This window comes from Cryptomeria japonica, chromosome 6 (genome assembly GCF_030272615.1).
Source record: "Cryptomeria japonica chromosome 6, Sugi_1.0, whole genome shotgun sequence".
NCBI lineage: Eukaryota > Viridiplantae > Streptophyta > Pinopsida > Cupressales > Cupressaceae > Cryptomeria > Cryptomeria japonica.
In genome coordinates this window covers 179,070,780-179,081,731 of record NC_081410.1, presented here as the reverse complement: position 1 = coordinate 179,081,731, position 10,952 = coordinate 179,070,780, and positions in this window count along the sequence as shown.

The window sequence follows — 10,952 nt, the reverse complement described above, 5'->3', positions numbered from 1 at the left end:
GTCGGTATCAACAAGATTTGCAACTAGTAGCCAAGGGATACAACATGGACATACCAATCCCTTTGGGTCTACTGAGGCTAACATAGTGCCTCAGTTTACCTACTTCACAACACCCAGTAGTGGTTTCCATATAGTGCAAAGTCAAGCATCTTCAACAACACTGGTATACACCACCTCTTCACCATATGTTGCAAACATATATGCAGCAGGCATACCCTTGACACAAACAAAAGTTTTGGCTCAACAAGTCCAAAACTTACAAAAGCAAATGGTGAACATGCAAGAAAGAAAGGACAAGAAAATCTACACATTGGAAGATCTCAGGACTTATCCCTATGATAGATCTCTATACATGCCACCCTTTCCTCCGTACTTTGAGACACCTAAGTTTGATAAATACAAAGGAAAGGGTGATTTAAGGGATCATATAAGAGAATTTTTCACATCTTTCATAGAAGTGGCATACAAAGACACATATCTACTAAGACTATTTCCTAAGAGTCTTGGAGGGCCTGCACTAGAATGGTTCTCACATATACCTCCTAAAATTACTTCATGGGGAGAGCTAGCAGAGTTGTTTATCTCAAATTTCTCTCATAATATAGATAATCTAGTGAGCCTGATAGATTTGTGCACCACAAAGTAAAAAGAAACAAAGACTTTGGCTACATTCTTACAAATGTGGAGGGTATTGTATAGAAGGTATCCAAGCAATATACGAGAGGCATAACAAGTGGACATATTAAGTGAGAATCTCCTTCCATGAGACAAATATCCTTTGCAAATACAATATTTTGATACCTCCAAAGATATCATAGAAAAAGGTCTCAAATGTGAGAAGGGATTGTTGGAACAAGGTATCATTAAAAATAGTAAAGATGCAGGAGCACCCAACAATGCAAGTGCAGATAAACCCAAATTTTGGTCAAGGAACAAGAATGTTACAAATGATGGTGTGGTTGATGCAAGAGTGGTCAATAGAGATCAACCCACACTATCATTACAAGGACTAAACCAAAATGTGAATCAATCACAAGAAAATAATACAACTACAACCACTACCAATGCAGTCCAATCCAATGTAGTTAGACCTCCAAGAAATATGGCACCAAAGAGAAATTTCAGACCTTTGGGGGAACCTATTGATGCTTCTCTGAAGAAGATGATACAAACAAACATGATCACCTTTCTAGAAGAAAGACCATATGAACCGGGCCCATTCAAACTAGCCTAGTGGAATGACAATGATTTTTGTGATTATCATCACTCCAAAGGACACAAAAAATCTTGCTGTTACAAGCTCAAGAATATCATCTAGGACCTGATAGATAAAGGATCGATAAAACAGACACATATCATATACAAAGATCCTTTTGGGAAGCATAATCAAGGATAAGCATCTACATCAAAATGATAGGACAATATGACCAACTACACCAAGGTTGCATACGAGTACACAATCAATGCAATTAGTGAAGGGGAAGCAATGGTAGAAACCATCTCCATTGATCCTAAAAATAGAGATGTTTAGAATAAACAAGTTTGCATGGTGTCAGACAATTCTCCAGCAAACGGAAGTAAAGATTTACCCATTGTACATTCACATCTAATTGATTGGGGGCAAGAGGACTCACCAAACCTAGACTGGTTTGAGAATGACAAAGCTATTGCAAAATTCCTTGGTGTTAGAGAAGGGTTTCCCTATGGGGATCATAAGGCAAGATTTTTAATAAACTTGGATAGAACACCATACTTCGGTGAGGTTAGCTCATCCTCAAATCCAGATGAATCAGAGGAAACAAAAACAATGACTAGAAGAAGATTGAATGATCTTTCCATTGATAGAGAACAATCAACACTTCTTATGGAGGAAACAAAAGAAGTCAACATTGGAGATTCAAAAAGTATAAAAAAGATTCATCTATAAAAATCTTTAAACCTTGTGGAGAAAGAAAAATTCATCAGCTTCTTCAAGCAAAGACCCATCAACTTTGCATGGTCTTATGCAGATATGCTAGGATTGGACCCTAAGTTGATACTACATCACTTACCTCTCTTACTAGGAGTAAAGCCATACAAGCAAAAATTTAGAAAAATGCATCCTCATATAACCTTACTAGTCAAGATCGAATTACATAAACTATTAGATGTGGGCTTCATCAGACCTATCGATTATGCAGAGTGGATTTTCAATTTAGTCCCAGTGGCTAAACACTCTAGGGGCATCCAAATCTATATAGATTTCACATATCTTAACAAGGCTTATCCTAAAGATGATTTCCCACTCCCAAACATTGACATGATTGTAGATCTTACAACAGGGAATGAAATGCTATCACTTATGGATGATTTTTATGGCTATAATAAGATTAGAATAACACCTGAGGACCAAGCTAAAACAATAGTCACTTGTCCTTGGGGTACCTACTGTTGGAATGTAATGCCCTTTGGACTAAAAAATGCAAGAGAAACATTTAAAAGAGTTATGTGCACATTGTTTCATGATATGATACATGATTTCATGGAAGACTATGTCAATGATATCCTAGCAAAATCACAAACCAAAGCAAATCATTTAGAGGTCTTGGCAAAAATATTTGACAGATTGGAACAATACAAGGTAAGGTTAAATCCAAAGAAGTGTGTATTTGGTGTAACAACTGGAAAGATATTAGGGTTCATAGTTTCAAATAGAGGAATAGAGGTAGATCCTGCAAAGGTGAAATCCATCTTATAAATGCCAACACCAACAACACTTAAACAACTCAGAAGTCTACAAGGTCAACTTCAATCCATTCAACACTTCATAGCATAGTTGATAGATAAGTACCACCCATTTCAACATCTTTTTAAGAAAGGTGTTACATTGAAATGGTTAGAATAATGCCAAGAGGCTTTTCAAGATTTGAAAGACTATCTATTGACAACACCAGTTTTGATACCACCAGTACATGGAAGACCATTACTCTTGTATATATCAGCCACCAACTCAACTTTGGGTTCTCTTTTAGCACAACACAATGATCAAGGAAAAGAACAAGTAGTCTACTAAATTAATAGAACCCTTGCAGGTTATAAATTGAATTAAACTACTATTGAGAGTGCATTCCTAGCACTAGTCTTTGCCTCCCAGAAGTTAGGTCACATGATCCAGCTCATTGCAAAATTCAATCCACTCAAGTACCTTTTAAGCAAATCTACACTGGTCGTAAGGTTGGCCAAATGGGTAATGATCCTCAGTGAATTCAACATTGAATATGTCGATAGGAAAGACATAAAAGGGAAATTTATTGCATACCAATTGGCAGAAGCACCAATGTTAGACCACCATCCTATGTTGATAGAATTTCCAGATGAGTCTGTCTTTACAGTCACAATATCTAATGAATGAAAATTATTCTTTGATGGATCACATACAAACCATGGAGCAAGGGTGGGAATTATTTTTATCACACCTTGAGGTGATTCTATTCCCAAGTAATTTAGATTAAGCTTCACATGCACAAACAACATAGCCGAGTATGAAGCCTTGGTCATAGGACTTCATACAGTAGTGCAATGGAAAATAAATGACTTACAAGTATATGGTGACTCTCAAATCATTATAAATTAGGTAAATGATGATTATGAAACCAAAGATGAGAATATGACACCTTATAAGAAGTTGGTAGATGAATTAAAGCCATATTTGTTTAACACAAGATGCCACTGAGAGGGGGGGTGAATCAGTGGTTTCCAAACTTTTTATTTTTCTATCCTATATATGTTTACCGGTTAACAAATCTAACATAAAGAAAACATACCAGTTAGAAGGGAGAATGACACAAATGAAACCACACAAAAAATGGACACCACATAACACCATATGTATGAGGAAAAATCAAGATGGGAAAAACCTCAGTGAGAAATGTTGCTGGAGACTATTTCTCCAATCCAACCTCACAATGAAACATTTGGTTACATTTAGCACACCAACCCAAAGAGTACCACTCCTTCTTTAGGGAACTAACCCAAGGAGTACCAACCCCTAATTTTAGGGCACCAAACCAAGGAGCACTGAGCTCCAACTCAGTGATCACAAGATTATATATTAAATACTAAAGTTATCTTCTTGTTATAAAATAACTTTGTAACTTTCATGTATGTCTCTCCACTGACTCTCCTCTCTCCAATTCTCTGTTGGTTGTCTTCTCACCTTCTCACTACTGCAACTTTATCTCTTGCTACAACTTACACTCTACTACAACCTTACTAGTTCAGTCTCTTCTTATTCTTCTTCTTCTTCTTCTCTACTAGTTCAACTCTCTGTCACATTGCTGCTATCCACCACCGGTCTTGATAACTTAGTCAGATGTCTACCATTTGATTCCTGTTGGTTCTTAGCTTGCCTTCTCTATAATCTTCTATAATTCTTCTCTGCCAGTTCAGTCACCACCAGTGTACTCCTATCATGTCAGACTCATTGGTAGACTACCGGTTGCCTAACTGTTGCTAATTGAACTCTTCAACCCTATTCTCTCTCACACTTAGTCTCTCCTCTAATTGTCATTGAGTACTTGACTGATTTCCTCTCCTATGATAATACCAACAACATCTTTGGCTCGCACTCTTATAGCCAAATTTTCTCACCAAAACGTGAGTTGGAATATTGGCATGCTAGGGTTTTCTCCATGTACTAAATCTATATCTGATATGATCTCTGATCATCATGACATATCATATCCAATTTGATATCATATCCTTAATCAACATTCAACACTCAATCAATGAGAATCATCCATCTGTTTACCTTATGAACCACGTCTTCTCTCTTTTGCCGTCTGTAGCATGATTTTTAGCCTTTTGTCTGATCGATCATGTGTGTGATGTAGTTCCCTTCTTCCTCTTCGATCTACAAGATTAATCTTTACTAGATCTTTGCTATTTCCTTCATCTCAAGTCACAATCCTCTGCCTTCATTCCTCGAGCTTCACAGTCGCCATAAATGTTGGACCAATCGCCAACAACTTCACTGACTCACCACACCAACCTGTGCATGCATTCCACTTCACCTCTATGTGGCCCCTTTGTCGACATCCACCTTTTCTAGATCAGTTATGTTGGTCTAGATAGGATCACCGACCAATAACACAACCGAGTTCATCTATTGGTTCACAAACCCTGCCGGTTATACCCTAACCGGGATGCCTTCAATCTTGCACTATGTTTCTCTTTCGGTGGAGCACATTAATTGGTTAGCACACATGCCAACCTACCTCATGCACATCTTCATCAGATGGAATCCTTTTGCATCTGCACTTTGATAGCATTATTGGTGGAAATACTTACTGGTAAACACCTTGATGACATCATGTCATCAACCTTCAACACACTCCATCTGTCTTCAACTGCTCAACCTTGCCTTCTTCATTCAATAGACTAGTTCTCCTATTAATTGGTTTGTCAAAGTGACTAACATATCCTTCAATCTCTATATCAGTAACTCATCATGTCTACCCGACTGATCCGGTACATATCTCTGATCTCATGCACCTAAGGCAACTTAGTGTTTCACTAGTTGATCTGGTGTGAGCCTTCAAACACTTTCCTTTAACTCTTTTACCTTATCTCTGAGAATTATGATGCATTTCATGCATAATAGGAGATAAGCTCCACATATCGGTGGGAGTGGATTCTTGCCATCTGCATCCTGCAATGCACCAATGTGGCTTCCCTGTTTGAGCAACATATCTTCAAACAGGCACATGTGTACCGGTTGGGCACATTCATTGTTAGTCATCTCTACAAATGATGACTGTGTTGTCATTTGCATGAAGATTGCATTAATGAAATGCTATGTTGTCATTGATGTCAATTAAACCGGTAATGATATTATTGTAATGTCATTTTATAACCGGTAGGAAGAGCTAATGAAAGGAAACTGTAACCGGTAGGTAAGTTTGCGGAGTGAACCAGTATTGCTAAGTATTGGAGAGTTGAACTGGTAAACCCTACTTGTTGTTTTGATAAGCCCTAGAACCGATTAAGTCTGGTGAATTAATTATATTGGTTTATGATCTGATAATGAGTGGTAATGATTATGACACGTATGCATATTGTATGAAGAGAGTTTCAAAGTGTATTTGGTGCATTGAGGTAATGGTTTTTGTCTTGGGAATGAGCAAGTATATTGCATGTAATGAAAAGTGCATGATGAGTTACTAAGTTTGATGAAGTAGTGATCAAGGAGTGGTCAAGGCTTTCTTGAATTATGTGTAGAGATTTTTATGTAATCCAATGGTCATACTTGAACCGACTTGTTTGTAATCTATATGAGAATTAGGTTTTTGTTGTGTTACCGACCTAGTTGTTTTGTTTATAAGGTCGATGAGTTGTTTAGTTTTAGAGTTGGAAAAGTTTTTGTTATGTGTGTGGTTGCCGAACCAAATGATGTATCTACAATTTGAGTAAAGGTAGATAGGAGCATGAAAAGGGTCTGAACAAGCAAGTGTAGTGCTATTCAAACAAATCAGCAAACTCATGTTGTTTTCTAACAATTACTACAGTTAAATCCCTTAACTGAGTAAGCTCTAACAAACTTGGTGCTATTCAAATCCTTTAACAAGGTGATCCATTAGCTTGGATTCTAAATCCTTTACAAAGGTTACTCCTCATAGGGTATTGCTTCTAATAAGGCATTATAGTCAATCCCTTAACCGGGTGGTCCCTAACAGGATCTGTTCTTAATAGGACTTTTTGTAAAGCTTTAACATGCTTGGCTCCTAACAGGGCGAACTTCAGAAGAGTTCAGATAGTTATCGTGTGAGTCTCATCTCACAGTGGTTTTTCCCATTTGGGTTTCCACGTCAAAAATATTATGTCAAGTAGTGAATGTTTTTGTGGTTATGTTTTCTATGGTTGATTTTCTTAACTACTTAATCCACTTTGATAAGTCATGATAACCGATAATAATATGAAATGAATTTTTACTTATGTCAGTAAAAGTATTTAGATGTTTGTGAGTTACAAGTTGTTTACTGTTAATCTGTTGTAATGGTCAACCAGTTTAAACTTGACAGTTTTATCTTGATAGTGATATTGCATTGATAGTTCTAAGTTTACTTTGAGAGATTGATTTTGAGATTGGTGAAGTTTATCAGTTTTTCCATCTACTGATTCACCCCCCTCTTAGTAGTTGACCAGATCCTTGTTCTTTCATCATACCATCAATTGGTATCAGAGAACTTCTCAGGTCCTCTAAGGTCTAAGCCTAACAACTTGAGGTAAAGATCTTGTAGATCATGATCAAGAAGGAAGGTCTGAAGTTTAATAGAGAGAACTATAGGATATGGAGTGATAGAATGAAATTTTATATCAAGAGTCTTGAAAATCAATACTGGGAACATGTTAATACTCAATATGTTTCACCTAGTGGGATTATGACTGATGATCAGAAGAAAGAGCAACAAGAAAACAATCAAGCACCGTAGGCTATTATCAGTTCTTTGTCTGATGTAGAGTATGTAGATGTCCATGGTCTAGAGATTGCATATGAGGTATGGAAGAAACTTGAAGAGATTTATAGTGGTGATGAACATGTAAAGATTGCCAAGGAAGAGAGTCTAAGAGGAAAGTTTGATGACATAGGGATGGCTGAAGGTGAGAATATCCAATAGTATGGTCAGAGGATAAAAGAGATAGTTGGTGAGATCAAGAGTGTTGGTGGTAAAATGGATGATGCCACAGTGGTTAGTAAGGTATTGAGAACCCTACTACTGGTCTACACTATCCGAGTTGTAGCCATTTAGGAGATAAAATCTATTGACAAAACCAAGGTGACCCTTGACTCCATCATTGGTAAGCTTACTGCTTTTGAATTAAATGGTTATGTGGTAGTATTCAAAAATCTGAATCAACATTTAGGGGTTCTATTTCTAACCCATCTATGAGGAAAAGTGGAGATGTTAGTCACAATTATGAATCTAGATCTAGCAGAGAAGTTGATGATGAAGACAATTTGGTTGAGCTTGAAGCATTGTTGGCCAAGCAGTTGCCTAGAGGTACCGACAAATATAGAGGTAAATTACCTTTGAAATGTTTTGCATGCAACAAGATTGGACACATAGATGCTAACTATCCTAATGGTGATAATGAGCACAAGCGAGATAAATTCAAGAAGTACAAGGGAAAAGGCAAAATATATTGTCTTATTATAGTTGATGGTGGTATCACTAATGAGGAATCTGATGGTGATGCTAATGAAGACATTGTGTTTGTAGCCATTAAAGAAGAAACATTTGATCAGAAGGCTTTATTTTAATGAATGGACAATTCTGATGATTGGATCATTGATAGTTGTTGTTCACATCACATGACTGGTGATCAGAGCAAATTTCTTTCCTTGAAGGAATTTGATGGCAGAGTTGTAATATTTGGTAATGATTCACCCTGCATGGTTAAAGTTAAGGGAACTATTTCTCTTAATGGGAAGAGCAGTTCAGATGATGTCTACTAGGTTGAAGGTCTAAAGCATAATATTTTGATTATTGCTCAACTCAATGACACAAGATATCCATTGGAGTTTAAAAATGGTATGTGCAAAATCTATGGGAGCAAAGGTGAACTGATTGCAACTGGCAAGAAGATGAAAGGTAACTTGTTTCACCTGAATCCTAAAGTCAACAACTGTTTAATTTCTAAAGTAGATGATAGTTGGCTTTGGCATAAGATATTTTATCACATAGATTTTGATAACATTGTTAAAGTGAGTAAGTCAAAGACAGTGAGAGGTTTTCCTAAGTTGGACAAATCAGTTAATGCTGTATGTAAGGAATGTTAGTTGGGAAAGATGACATCCTCAAATTTCAAGAGAAAATCTTTTTCAGCCAAGCATCTGTTAGATTTGGTTTATACAAACCTCTGTGGACCAATAAGGACTGAAAGTATTCAAGGTGACAGATATTTCATGATCTTCACTAATGATTTCTCAAGAATGATGTGGGTCACATTCTTGAAGGATAAAACAAAGGTGTTTAGTATGTTCAAGGCATTTAGGACCTTAGCTGAAAAGGAGAGTGGAAAGAAGATAAAGTGTCTGAGGATTGATCAAGGTGGAGAATTCACTTATGGGGAATTCACTAGATATTGTGAAGAGAATGGTATCAAATGATAGATTTCTGCACCAAGGACACCACAACAAAATGGTATTGTAGAGAGAAACAACTGGTCAGTTGTCAAAGCTGCTAGGATGATGTTGATACAAGGAGGTGTAGCGAAGACTTTCTGGAGAGAAGCTATCAGCACAACTGTCTACACTATGAACATGATTTTGGTAAAAAGAGCTAAGGACAAGACTCCTTATGAATACTGGTATGGTAGATCACCTAATGTTAGTTATTTCAAGATATTTGGCAGCAAATGTTTTATTGAGAGAGGTGGCTATATTAGCAAGTTTGAGGCTAAAAGTGATGAAGGTATATTTCTTGGTTATTCCACCAAGAGTAAGGCCTACAGATGAACAACTAGACATAAAGAATCATTGAGAGTGCTGATGTTTGAGTGGATGAGTATCCTGAAGTCTCAAGGGAAACCAGTGTGGAGAAAAAGGATGAAGATCCTTGCATTTTGTTTTTGGAACCAAAACCTGTGAAACCTAAAACCGGTAAAGCGAATGCTATTGTACTAGTTCAGCTAGAACATGTAGATTCAAAAGAAGATGATGTTAATAATGAAGAAGAACTTGAAGATAATGATCATGCTATTCTGAGGTATGTGAGACTCAATCATAATCTTGAGTAGATTATTGGAGATAAGGATGCTGGAGTATTAACCAGAAGAAGAACCAGAGAGAATTCTTGCATGATCTCCACTATTGAGCCTAGAACTACTAAGAAATCATTTGGAGATGATCATTGGGTTAAAGCTATGGAGGAGGAGCTTGAAAAAATTGAGAAAAATAACACATGTACCCTAGTAACCCAGTCGGTAAATAAAAATGTGATAGGTACTAAGTGGGCTTTTCAGGAACAAGCTGAATGAAGATGGCGTTGTAGTTCGCAACAAAGCTAGATTGGTTTGCAAAGGTTATGCATAAGAAGAAGGAGAAGATTATTGTGAGACTTTTGCACCAATGGCTAGATTGGAAGGTGTCAGAACTTTATTTGCATTTGCAGCACACAAGGGATTCAAAGTATACCAGATGGATGTAAAGTCAACATTTTTGAATGGAATACTGGAAGAGGAAGTATACATTGAGCATCCAGATGGTTATACTCTGATTGATGAGAAAGACATGGCATGTAAGTTGCATAAGGCATTATATGGATTAAAGAAAGAACCGAGAGCATGGTATGAAAGGCTTCATTCAGACCTGATGAAGATAGGATTTCAGAGAACCAGTGAAGATAGAAACATATATCTCAAATCTAAAGGAGATAAGATACTAGTTAGTGAAGTGTTTGTAGATGATATCATATTTGGAGGGAATGATGACATGAGCAATGACTTTGCAAATCAAATGAAAAGTGAGTTTGAAATGTCTCTAGTGGGAGAGATAAATTTTTTCATAGGTTTGCAAATACAACAATTGAAGAGTGGTATTTTCATTACACAGTCTAAGTATGTGAAGGAGGTATTAAAGACATTTGGTATGAGTGAATATAAACCAGTTGGGACACCAATGGTTACAGGTTGTAAGTTGTCTAAGGAAGATGAGGCCACATTTGTTGATGAGAAGGAGTACAGGTCAATGATTAGAAAATTGCACTATGTTGTTCATAACAGTCTGGATATGGCTCATGCAGTTGGTCTAGTTGCTAGATTTCAGAAGAATCCGAAGGAAACACATTTGATAGCAACCAAGAGGAAATTCAGATATTTGAAAGGTACTGTTGACTATGGATTATGGTATCCATATGAGGAAACTTTGACTTGAAGGTTTACATAGATGCAGACTGGGCAAGTAATGTTGATGA